Source organism: Marmota monax, unplaced genomic scaffold (assembly GCF_021218885.2).
Source record: "Marmota monax isolate L192 unplaced genomic scaffold, Marmota_monax_Labrador192_F-V1.1 WCK01_AAM20220418_F8-fsc00176, whole genome shotgun sequence".
NCBI lineage: Eukaryota > Metazoa > Chordata > Mammalia > Rodentia > Sciuridae > Marmota > Marmota monax.
The window spans coordinates 151,355-165,002 of NW_026694774.1; positions in this window are offsets into that span (position 1 = coordinate 151,355).

Below are 13,648 nucleotides of genomic sequence, written 5' to 3' on the forward strand. Positions count from 1 at the left end.
CTTTAATTTTATTTAATACCATGTCCATTTCTTCTTCTCTCTTTTCCTAATTTCTTGAGTTTTTCAGTTTTTTTTTTTAATTTTCCTATGGTGAGGAGGAAGGTGAGTGCAGTCAAATAAACATGATTTTAATCATTACTCTTTTTTTCCACACCAATCATTGGATGTTCTAGTGAACTGTAAAGGAAATGTTTATGAAGCAGAAAATCAGTCTTTTTTTTCATTAACAATTATGTTAAACAAATTCCTCTGTCTCCATAACACCAATGGTCACACAGAAGTAACTCTGGCACACAATCTTGTGCAACATTACTAGATATTTTTCCAGCTATGTTAATTGTCACAGACTAATTCAGTAGAAATTTATAAGGTTTCCAGTGGAAAGCGTATACATCATGAACTCTCCAAGCATCATGCCAGCTCTAAAATCAATGTTTGATTCTGATTTTCTAAGACACAGTTTCACAAAACTGTCAGAAATTTTTTGTTTAACTTTTCTTATTTTCAGGTAATTGTAGATTCTCATATTATAGAGATATCCCATGTACCCTTAAACACTTTCCCCTGATGGTAACATCTTGCTAACAAAGTGCAATATCACAACCAGGCCATTGACATTAATACAGTCACAACACACAAAATAACTTTCATCACTGCAGGATCCCTGATATTACTCTTTAAAAGACATATTCACTTCTCTCCTGCTCCCTCCCTTTTTATGAATTAAATTATTTATTTATTCTAATTTCTTATACATGGTAGCAGAATGCCATTCTTTTCATATTACACATACAGAGCACAATTTTTCAAGTCACTGATTGTACACAAAGTATTTTCACACAAGTCGTGTCTTCATGCATGTACTTAGGGTAATGATGTCTAACTCCACCATCATTTTTATCCCCTTCCCCCTTCCTTTCCCCTCCCTCCCCTTTGCCCTATATAAAGTTCCTCCATTCCTCCCATGCCTCCCATCTCCATTATGAGTCCTGCTCCCTCCCTTTCAAAACCCTGAAAACCAGGATACAATTCAGTTCACATCTCTATAATTTTGTCATTTCAATGATGTAACTTTCTGGAATTAGCTTTTATCAATCAGCATGTTTGTCTGGAAACTCATTCAGACTGTATGTATTATTTCATTCCTTTTTTATTACTAAGTAGTATTCTGTAGTATGGATGTCCCACACTTTATTTATTCATTCACTGAAGGACATGGGAATTATTTCCAATTTGGAGTATTATGAATAAGTCTGTTATAAACATTTGTTTTTATATTTTTGTGTGAATGTGGGTTTTCTCCTCTGGGAGGAAAACTTATGGGTCGCATGGTAGTTGCATGTTTAGTTTTTTAAGAAACTGCCAAAAATCTCTATGAGTACCTGTGCCATTTTATATTTATATTAACAATGTAGAAATGTAAGTTTTTCTGCATAATACCTTTTCATTACAGCTGCACTCATAGGCATGTATAGTGATATATCATTGTGATTTGTTCCTTTTTATTCGTGTATTTTAATCATATATAATAGTGGAATTAATTATGCCATATTCTTATCTGTATACATTTTGATCAATCTCGTTCCCATGTAACATCCTTTTCTCTCCCAACTCCTCTCCCTATGATCTGATTGGTCTACTGATCTCACTTCTATTATTATTTTTATTTCATATCATTTATTATATATTTTATATTATTTATTATTATTCCATTTTTATTATTTAATTAGTGCATTATAATTATATATAAAGATTTATTGTGATATAATCATACATGGACATAGCCTAATTTTGTAGATTTCATTCCCCAGAACCTCACCATTCACTCCCTTCCTTCCTCCCTTCTTCTGCATCCTCTTCATCTCCTGTATTAGTCTCTCTTCTATTTTTAAAAATATTTTTATTTTTTAGTTGTAGTTGGACACAATACCTTTACCTTTATTTATTTATACGTGGTGATGAGGATTGATCCCAGGGCCTCGCTCGTGCTAGGCAAGCACTTTACCGCTAAGCCACAACCCCAGCCCCTCTCTTCTATTTTTGTGAGATTCTTTTTTTCATATTTTTTCTCTCTTCTCTCTAGTTTCCAAATATGAGAGAAAACATTTGACACTTGACTTTCTGAGCCTTGACTTTCTTAGAATGATGTTCTCTATTTCCATCCAAATTTCAATCTTCTTGATGGTTTAGAAAACTCCATTCTGTATGTATACCACATTTTCTATATCCATTTTTCTTATGGTCAACATCTAGTTCAATAACTTGGTTATTGTGTGTTATGCTTCTTTAAACATTGATGTGGCTGCATACCTATGGTATGCTGATTTTATTTTTTGGATAAATACCAAGGAGTGGGAAAGCTAGGTCATATGGTGGTTCCATTCATAGTCCTATGAGGAATGTCCATACTGCTTTCCAATCTGGTTGCACTAATTTGCAATCCATAAATGGTTCCAACACCAATGACCCCAGATACGAGCAATTTTTGTTGCTTTTCACTCACCTCTCCACACTGCCTCTGGATCCATTGAGATTAAGCTCCCTCTTTATTCCAAAGGTTTCTCCAAGCCAATTTTGTTATTTTAGTTATTCTACTGTGCTGTCCTTCCCCTTTGCCTGCCTTCCCTGCCTGATTCAGCAGCCATGGCTGCTGACATTTCCAGCCAAACTGATACCATTTCTCTAACATATTATTTCCTATATTATATTTGAAGTTTCTGTGTCTCTGTGGTTTCTTTTACTGTTAAGAATTGCATTTCATGGGGCTGGGGATGTGGCTCAAGCGGTAGCGCGCTCGCCTGGCATGCGTGCGGCCTGGGTTCTATCCTCAGCACCACATACAAACAAAGATGTTGTGTCCGCCGAAAACTAAAAATAAATATTAGAAATTCTCTCTCTCTCTCTCTCTCTCTCTCTCTCTCTCTCTCTCAAAAAAAAAAAAACTGCATTTCAGTGAATTCCCCTAGTTATTCCCTCTCACAGAGCAGAGGACAAACTGTTTTTTGTCTGGTGCTAAGGAACTGCTGGGATGTACACTCTTCCGCTAATTCACCATCTTCTGAATCCTTACATTGATTTATTTTTGAATTTTGCAGCAGCCTCACATTCCTCTAATAAACCCCATATGGATATTCCATGTGATTATTTTTTATATGTTGTGAATTGTTTTGCTAGTATTTTGTTAAAAATACTGAAATATTCATGAGAAATTTTGATATGTATTTGTTTTGTCATGCCTTTGTCTGGTTTGGGTATCAAAGTAATTGAGAAGTGTTTTTAATTATATACTTAATTCACTGAATAATTATAGGACTGTTCAAATTATCTCTTTCATTTTGTGTAAGTTATGGTAATTTCTTTTGTTAAGAACTTGGACGATTTCATCAATGTTGTCAAGTTTATATGCATCAATCTGTAGTATTTTCCTACTTATCCCTCAGATGTCTGCAAAATCTGTATTTAAATGTCCTCTTTAATGTCTGATACTGTTAGTTTATGTCTTCTTTATTTTCTCTATGGCCATCATGCTAAAAATATGTCACTTTCATTGATCTTTTTACAAGACAATTTATTGATTTTTCTCTATTCTTTCTCTGTTAAATTTTCATTGATTTCTACTCGTTTATTATTTCTTTCTGCTTAGTTTGAATTTATTATGTTCTCTTTTTTCAGCTTATTTGGATGGGAGGTTTGATTACTGATTAAGACCTTTCCTCTTTTCTAATGCATTATTTATTTATGAGTACCTTTTCTAGCCATGTTCCACAAATTTCAATGTTTTATTTTCATTTTCATTCAGTTCAATGAATTTTTAGTTATGCTTGAGCAACTGAAAATTTGTGGCCCATGAATTGTTTATTTTATTTTTTAAAAATTATTTTTAACTGGTACATTAATATTGAACATAGTCATGGATTATAATATTTTGATTTATTTACGTACTGTGTAAGGTTAAAGATATCTTATCAAAAGTTTATCATTTCTTTGTTTTGTTTCTGTGGTGCTGGAGATTGAAGCCAGGGAGTTATGTATGGCAAGCACTCTACCAAATGAGCTATATCCCCACCCCTGATCATTTTTTTTAAAGAGAGACAGAGAGAGAGAGAGAGAGAGAGAGAGAGAGAGAGAATGAATTTTTTAATATTTATTTTTTAGTTTTTGGTGGACACAACATCTTTATTTTATTTTTATGTGGTGCTGAGGATCGAACCCAGTGCCCCGTGCATGCCAGGAAAGCGCACTACCGCTTGAGCCACATCCCCAGCCCCCCTTATCATTTTTTATGTGGAAAATATTTAATCCTTTCTTCTTGCTTTTAAAAATGTATAGTATATTATTGTGACCAATAGGCACCCTACTGCACTATGTTGTTTATAAGTGTCTGGAGATTTTCCTGTTACTGTTTTCTTATTGATATCTAGTTTGATTTCATTGTGGTCAGAGAACACATTTTGTATGTTTTCATTTCTTTTAAATGTTTCAGTGTTTGTTTCATAGAACAAGATGTGATCTATTTTGGTGTAAATTCTATAAATACTTGAAAAATGTGTTTTCTGCAGTTTGGGGATGGAGTCCTGAATAATTGTAGATCAACCTGTTGGTTGTTGACACCATTCAGTTCTATAACTTTGCTAATTTTAGTGTTACTTGTTATATTGAATATTGAAAAAATGTATTGAAGTTCCCTTGATTTTATTTGTTTTTATTTACACTGTTCAAATCATAAATATTTAGGATTTCTATGTCTTCTTGGTGGATTGGAATGCCTCATTTATTGTGGTATAATGTCTTCTTTCTTTACTCTCAAGTCTAATTTATCTTAATACAGTCACTCCTGCTTTCTTGATTACATAATATATCTTTTCTGTCTTTTCCCATCTTTTTACTTTCAACCAAGCTACACCATTATATTTGAAATGATTTCCAGGTAGACAACATATATGATTGGGTAATGCTTTTTAAAATATTATGCCACTCTATATTTTATAATTGGTATATTTAAATCATTTTTCTCTAATGTTATTAGAGGAAAATGATTTAAATATCTAATGTTATTTAAGTGAGGACTTAAAAACTGTCATTTATTTCTTTTTGTTTACTGTTTCTCTATTTTATTTTTGTTATGTTACTTGGACTAAGTGCATATTTTTTTAGAATTCCATCTCAATTTATCTATAATGTTTTTGAATGTATGCCCTTCTAAGGCTTTTAGTGGTTGCTCTAGGTATTTATTACATGTCCATAAGTTATGATCATCTAGTAATATCATTTAGCCATTCTTATGATGTATAGAAAATTTAACCTCTTCTACATTCCTTTATTCTTGTAATTCATAATTTTTTCAGCATTCCATAACCTGAATTTAGAATCATTTCTAACAGTGTTATAAATTTTGCTTCAACCGTAGAAACTCAAGAGGTAATAGAATATCTAATATATTTACCCATATTTTTGTTTACTGTGTCCTTTCTTCGTTCCTAATGTTTCTAGGTTTCTTCTGAAAGGTTTTAATTTCTGTTTAGAGACCTTTCTTTTGTGATTCTTTTAGTGTAGAGTGGTGGCAACAAATCATTCTGGTTTTCCTTCATCTGAGAGTAACATTTTTGGGCGGGGGGCGGCTAGGGTATGAATCATTGTGGCTTTACCACTGAGGAACATCCCCATTGCTTTTTATTTTTTGTCTTGATATAGGATCTCACAAGATTGCTAAGGCTGGCCTTGAATTTGGAATCCTCCTGCCTCAGTTTCCTGAGTTTACAAGTATGTATTACCATGCCCAGTCCACCTGAGGATGTCTTCAAGACCCTCTTTATTCCTAAAAAAAAAAAAAAAAAAAAAAAAACCTCTTTGTAGATAAGACTCCTTATTGACAGTTCTTTCATTTCAGTACTTGAAAAAATGTGACACATTTTCTGCATGCATGGTTTTTAACAACCTATCCTGTCATTAACTGTTTTCTACATATAGGTAAACTATAATTTTCCTCTAGATGCTTTCTATTTTTTTCTTTGTCTTTAGTTTTCAGAAGTCTAGTTATGGATGTGTCTTGGACTGAATTTCTTTGAGTCTATTCAGTGGAGTTCACTCAACTTCTTGAATTTATAAGTTTATATCGCTTGCCAAATTTGGAGTTTTCATACCTATTTGAGTTCTTTTTCCACCCTACTCACTTTTTTCCTTCCCAGACTCCAACAACAATAACGTTAGATAGTATATCATAGTCTCACAATCCCTGAGGCTCTGTTCATTTATTTTCTTTTTCAGGTTACTTTATTTCTGTTATTGAAATTAAGTGATTTCCATTTTTATGTCCTCCCATTCACAAATTATTTTTTGTTTGTTTTCTCCATTCTGCTACAGAGCTCATACACTGAGGTTTTTTTAAATTTATACTTTGGTTATTATATTTTTCAATTATTTCAAAAATTTCAAAAATTTCAATTTAGTTCTTTATGTCATATTTTATTTACTGTGACTTTTTTCCTCCTGTTACAATCATGCTCATAATTGCTTAATGAAACAATTTATTTTAATAATGGCCATTTAAAAATATTTGCAGATAATTCTAACATTACAGTCATATTTGTGTTAGCATTTATTATCTTTTTCATGTTTGTGAACTTTCTGGTTCTTGGTATGATGAGTGATTTGTTATTGAAAACAGTACTTTTGATTACTGTGTTGAGAGTTTGGATCTTATTTAAATCTTCTGTTTTAGTAAGCTTTCTGACACTATTCCATCAGGGAAAGGAAAACTTTTCCCTCATTAGTTCCAGGTGGAGATAGAAATCTAAGTTACCTCCTCAGCCTCTCTTGTCATCCAACGGAAGGAAATCTTTATTACTGCTGGGTGAGAGTAAGAATTACAGCCTTCCACCTATGCCTACACACACATTTCCCATGTTGATTGGAGAAGGAATGTCTTATTACTGTTCTTCATGGGGCCTTCAATGACAACAAAAGGGAGTTGGGTTGCCTCATAATTGCTGTGTGATGACGAAAAAATTGACACTCCACCATGTGTCCTCTGATACAACTCCAGGGTGAAGAGTGAGAGGTGCCTGTGCTGCAAGATGTGGACACAAATCCAGCCTCTCTATAACCCCATATGGTCTACACAGACACTGGAGGGGGATATTCACTTCTGCTCAGCAGGAATGAAAGGCATGTCTCTCCATTCCACCTGCCCTGAAACCATCCTGGTGGGGAATTTGTGCCTCATTTCATCATAGAAGGAGAAGAAGTCTGGAGTTTCCACTTCGCTTTTGAGGGCAGGGGTGATGATGGATCTGCAGTTTATTTTATTGATATTTGGCAGTAGTATAGTAGTCATCATCTAAAATTTTTTCTATCTTATTAAGCTCACCTTTAATAAGAGTAGGCTTTTGTGAGGATTTTTCTTGTCTGCAACCTTGTACATTTGTTGATGGTTAGTTTTTCTAGCACTCAGTCTGGAGTAGATGAGTTTAAAAATTCCAGGAATCTCATAACTGTGTTGTTATTCAGGTCCCAAAGTCCCTTACCAATCGGTCTTCTGTCCATTTTTCAGAGATATTTTGTTTTTTATTACATATAATATTCAGTGATTTTTATTTGTTCTTACCAGGAGGAATAGGGTAGATTACATGTGTTTAATCTTCCTGGAAATGAATAACTTTCATGAATGTACTCCTCACGTTTATTTGGAAAAGTCCCAGGTGCCTTTTCTTTTTTTCTTTTTTTTTTTTTTAATGGACATGTCATTATGCTTTCCTAAAACGTGTGAAGGGAAATGCACATTCCCTTTTCAGAGTTCTATTTATTGACATTAATTCCAGTAAGTCTTTCACTACTCTATTTAACATAGATTTCAATCCTCTATCAACACTCCAATATTAATGAAAAATCAATTATTATCAAATTTTACCTGAAATTTATATTTTCAATAGAACATAGGAAAAGTATTCTTTTTTGTTTGTTTGTTTTTTACTCTTTTCTCTTAGTTTGCTTTGGAGGGATGATTATATAAATCAAATGGCTTGGAGAGAGGGAATTAGGGTTTTGTCTTTCAAGTATTCTTCCATTTAAAGATTGGAACATTGTAATGGAAATGGGATTTGAGACACTACCAATTGGCTACATTATGAGTATCAATAAGCACAATGTCAGTTATTATATCATAATCTGAGTTCAGCATATAAGGGTACACATAGTAGAAGATGAATAAATCTGGTCAAAATTCCTTTGAACTAAAATTTGAAGGAGGAAAAAAACCCAAAAAGAACTCAAAAAATTAAACAGTAAGATAACAAATAACCCAATCAACAAATGGGCCAAGGACCTGAACAGATACTTCACAGAGGAGGACATACAATCAATCAACAAGTACATGAAAAAATGCTCACCATCTCTAGCAGTCAGAGAAATGCAAATCAAAACCACCCTAAGATACCATCTCACTCCAGTAAGATTGGCAGCCATTATGAAGTCAAACAACAACAAGTGCTGGCGAGGATGTGGGGAAAAGGGTACACTTGTACACTGCTGGTGGGACTGCAAATTGGTGAGGCCAATTTGGAAAGCAGTATGGAGATTCCTGGGAAAGCTGGGAATGGAACCACCATTTGACCCAGCTATCGCCCTTCTCGGACTATTCCCTGAGGATCTTAAAAGAGTGTACTGTAGGGATACTGCCACATCAATGATCATAGCAGCACAATTCACAATAGCTAGACTCTGGAATCAACCTACATGCCCTTCAATAGATGAATGGATAAAAAAAAGTGGCATCTATACACAAGGAGTATTATGCAGCACTAAAAAATGACAAAATCATAGAATTTGCAGGGAAATGGATGGCATTAGAACAGATTATGCTAATCGAAGCTAGCCAATCCTTCTTCTTTGATATAAAGAGAGCAACTAAGAACAGAACAGGGAAGAAGAGCATGAGGAAAAGATTAACATTAAACAGAGACGAGTGGGGGGAGAGAAAGGGAGAGAGAAGGGGAAGCATATGGAAATGGTAGGAGACCCTCAATGTTACACAAAATTACATATAAGAGGTGGTGAGGGGAAAGGGGGGGGGAACAAGGGAGAGAATTAAACAACAGCAGATGAGGTAGAGAGGGAAGATGAGAGGGGAGGGGAGGGGGGATAGTAGGGGATAGGAAAGGCAGCAGAATACAACAGTCACTGATATGGCATTATGTAAAAATTGTGAATGTGTAACTGATGTGATTCTGCAATTTGTATTTGGGGTAAAAATGGGAGTTCATAACTCACTTGAATCAAATGTATGAAAGATGATATGTCATGAGCTTTGTAATGTTTTGAACAACCAATAAAAAATAATAAAAAAATAAAATAAAATAGTAGACAATATTGCTAGTGAACTGAAAGGAATTATAATGGAAAGACTATAGGATTTGGAAATAAGAGATGTTTTTAATTCTATATTATATGAGTAATGAGTCATATTACTTGAGATCTTTCAAAACAAGAGATTTCTATGTATATAAATTATAGGTTATATTTATAAAATTTATAAATCATAGACTTCATACAGAACTATAAAGTTAGTCTATTTAAATAGAACTAATTAAAATAATAAATAATGCTTGTACTACATTTACACTCACCATTAGTTCTGAAAATCAACTTCAGTATCATTCTAAATTCCTATCCTGTCTGAGCCTCTTTAAAATTTGAAAGAAAAGTGGTCATCTGATTTTGTTCGAATATCTCTGGTAATGGAAATCTCTTAAGAGGTGTCTCTTATATGCTTTCACAGCTCTAACTTGTATACTTATATGGAAATAAAAAGGCTGAATACAGTCATGTGGTGAAACATGTAGATGATAAACAAAGGAAAGGTCTAAATGAAGTTACAATAATATTCTAGAGAATAGTCAACTAACCAAAGGTATTTGGTGTTGCTTCCCTAACTGTACACAATAAAGAAAAGATGTAATCCTGAGAAGAATGTCATCTCTCAGGAGGACTTCAAACATGAAGTGTCATTTTGATAAGAAAAGTGCTCATAAAAAAATCCTTTACTTGCTATGCTGAACATTTTTTCTTTCAGAAGAGATTAAAACAAGAAAACTGTCACTCTAAATTTTGATCAACAGGGAAAACTACCCAGTGACACAAAAGTGACAGAAACCCTGAGAAGTAGGTAACATATCATGTTGAAGTTTGTGATAGTAAATGAAGAGAATTCTGGGGGGATGGTTATTATCTATCAGAAACTTATTGCATTGACTTAGAAAAATTCACAAATCAGATTGTTATATTCAGAAGATTATAAAAGGATAATTGTGGATCCATGCAATACAATAAATACCATAGAGGAGAGCCATCTAAAACCATGCAAAATAAAAGGGATTTGATGAGTCATCTAAAATTATCTAAAATAAAAATGAATCTGCTGAGATTGAGCTTGTTTACAAGTTTAAATATAAACATTTTAAAACAGCAGGCTCAAAAACTAAAGAAAACAATCAAGGTTTAATTTTTTGAGTGGTACAAATCTGTACAGATACTGTCTAGAAGCAGAGAATGCACCAAAGTCTATAAAAATGCTAATGACAAACAGGGGTGTTATTTTATTTTGGTTTCTTTTTCAGTGCAAATTAAAGGAAAAATAGGAGAGGAACAGACGCATTGTTAAGGAAGATTATATGATTTTAAGAAATTATGGTGAGAAAATATAATTGCTTAGCACATATTTTGCTTATATTTATATATCTAAGAGAATAAACTGCATATTAGAAAGCTGAAGTTAATTATAGTTATGGAGACATGAAAATATAAATAAAAGAACAAGTAAAGGTAATTTCCATATTATATTCTTTGTGCAAAAATTATGATTTAATAAATTCCCTAGGTTTGGTTGCTGATACATGATATTCAGCAAATAATCATAATGTACTATATTTATACATAATAGTGGGGATCATTTTGACATAATCATAAGTGTATATAACATAGTTTGCTCCATTTCAATACTGAGTACTTCCTTATCCCATCCCTTCCTCCTTCCCCCAATCCCCTCATTTACTTTTATCTATTTATTTTTTTATTGGTACATTACAGTTACATATGAAATTGAAATGAACTGTGATATATTCATACATGGTCAGCATAATTTGGTCAACTTCATTCTCCAGCTCTTCCCCTTTCTTTCCCTCTCCTCCTTCCCATGCCGTTGGTCCCCCATTTCTAATTTACTGATCTTCTCTACCATTTTTGAAAGATCCCCTTTTATAATTCATTTTTTCTATCCAAATTTCTCATGTGAGGGAAAGCACTCATCCCCTAACTTTTTTGAGTCTGTCTTATTTCATTTAATATCAATGTTCTCCACTTCCATCCATTTACCAACAAATAATATAATTTCATTATACCTGAGTAGAAATTCACTATGTACATATACCAAGTTTGAACAAGTCACCTAGGCTTGTTCCATAACTGGGCTATTGTACATTGTTCTGCTATAAACATCAGTCTGCATATATGAAAATACTATGCAGATTTTAGTTCTTTGGATAAATACCAAGGTGTGGAGTAGTTCGTTCATAGGGTGGTTCAATTAACAATAATTGATGGCAAGGATATGGGGAAAAAGGTATACTCATACATTGTTGGTAGGAGTTCAAATTAGTACAACCACTTTGGAAAGCAGTATGGAGATTCACCAAAAGCATGTTAAACTTTTTAAGGTGCCATATTATTAGAGAATCCCCAATCCTGAAAGATATCTTGTGCCTTTTCCATTCCCACGCCAGTTATTCTCAAACTTGAGCATACACCAACATCAGCTAAAGAATCACCTTGTTAAACCACAGGATACTGGGGCCTAGTCCTAGAGTTTCTGATTCTGTAGTCTGAGGCAAGTCAATGAATCTGCATTGTTAACAATTTGCATAAGGTATTGATGTTGCTGATCCAAGGGTCATACTTTTTGAACCAACAGCCTAAGTAAATCTCTGGTACCTAGGGGGCACTGAGACAATGTAGGCTGGTAATGAGAGCAGCTTTATTAAGGGAACCTAAATGACTCATATGTCGCCATGGAGAACAATGAACATACTCCAAGGGTGCAAAACCAGGGACTCACTGATCAGTGACTGGCCATTTCTAAGGCAGGGAATTCTTATACTAGTCCATAAGTGTGTTATGGTCTATGGACTGAGGACCATGGTGTATTATTGTTTCCACTGTACCATGATAAAAATGAAAAATTATATTGCAATAATCCTGTTCTCTCTATATATTAAAATCTAGCTAAATTTTTATGAAGCTTCAACAAGTTGATCCTAAAGTCCATATAGAAAAATAACCATACAAGAATGGCTATGAAAACATTGAAAAAAGAACATCTTAGGTCAGGGGAGTACTAGCCATATCAAATATTTAAACATTCTATCAGAAAGCCTCCAAAAGGAAAACAGTGTAGCACTGTAGCACTGAATTGGTAAATAATTGAGACAGAATAGAAAGTCAAGAAATTAAAAACAATTAATAATAAAAGTGTAGGGTGTCATAAAGGTAGTATTTCTCAAATTATTTTGGCACACTTAATGTTTTTATAACTAATAATAGGAAAACTAGTCACTTGAAAAAGGATAAAGATATATATTATAAATACCACACACAAAAATAAAATTTAGAAATATAAAACAATACAAATACTAGAAAAAAACATGTTACTCTATAACTTGGGTACTAATAAACGCTTTCTAGCTACATGGCTAAAAATCCTGATATAACAAAAGAAAATGTGATTTTTGAGTTAATAAAACATTAACATGCATGGGAAAACATCATAAAGTAAAAAACAAACAAAAATTTGGGGAAAATATGTATAACATGCATCACAGATAAAGGGTTAACAGCCCTAATATAAAATTTGAGAAATAGTGCCCAAAATCTTATGGACACATACATAACATATTCAATTTTGCTCAGAATATATACAAACAAAACCTCACTAAAATTTTTCATTCCTTAACTTAGCAAAATTACCAAAGTTTCTCAATGCACTATATTTTTGGGTCTATTGAAAACTGTATGCTCTCCTCCATTGCTTGGAAGAATGCAAAATGGCACAGTGCTTATAGTTGGGATTTTTGCAATACTTAACAAAATTATACATGTACTTATTATCCATCAATGGAGAAATCCTGCTTTCAGAAATTTGCCCTCATGATATATCAAACAGTATAAAAATGTATACATGTGAGATTATTGATTGCAACATTATTTATGGTTGTAAAATATTGGAAACAATAAAGCATAGGTGTTTTATTGATGAACTGAAGTACATATACAGAATGAAGTACTATGAAGCTGTAAAAAGGAAGATGGAGAATACCTATGAGCTCATGGATTTCCAAAATATACTAAGTAAAAAAGCAAAGTATAAGAAAATAGAGCATAATAACTGTGTGTAAGCAATAATGGAAATAATAAAATATACAAACATAGGTTTATCTTTCCATAAAGAAACACAGAAAGGATGAACTAGAAAACAATGACATTATTTTCCTACAGGGGTTGTGGAAAAATGAGGTACAGACAATACTGAAGGGAGTGACAGTTCTCTTGAGTGTATTTTTCTATATACATTTGACTTTTGAAAACATGTCATTGCTTTACATAT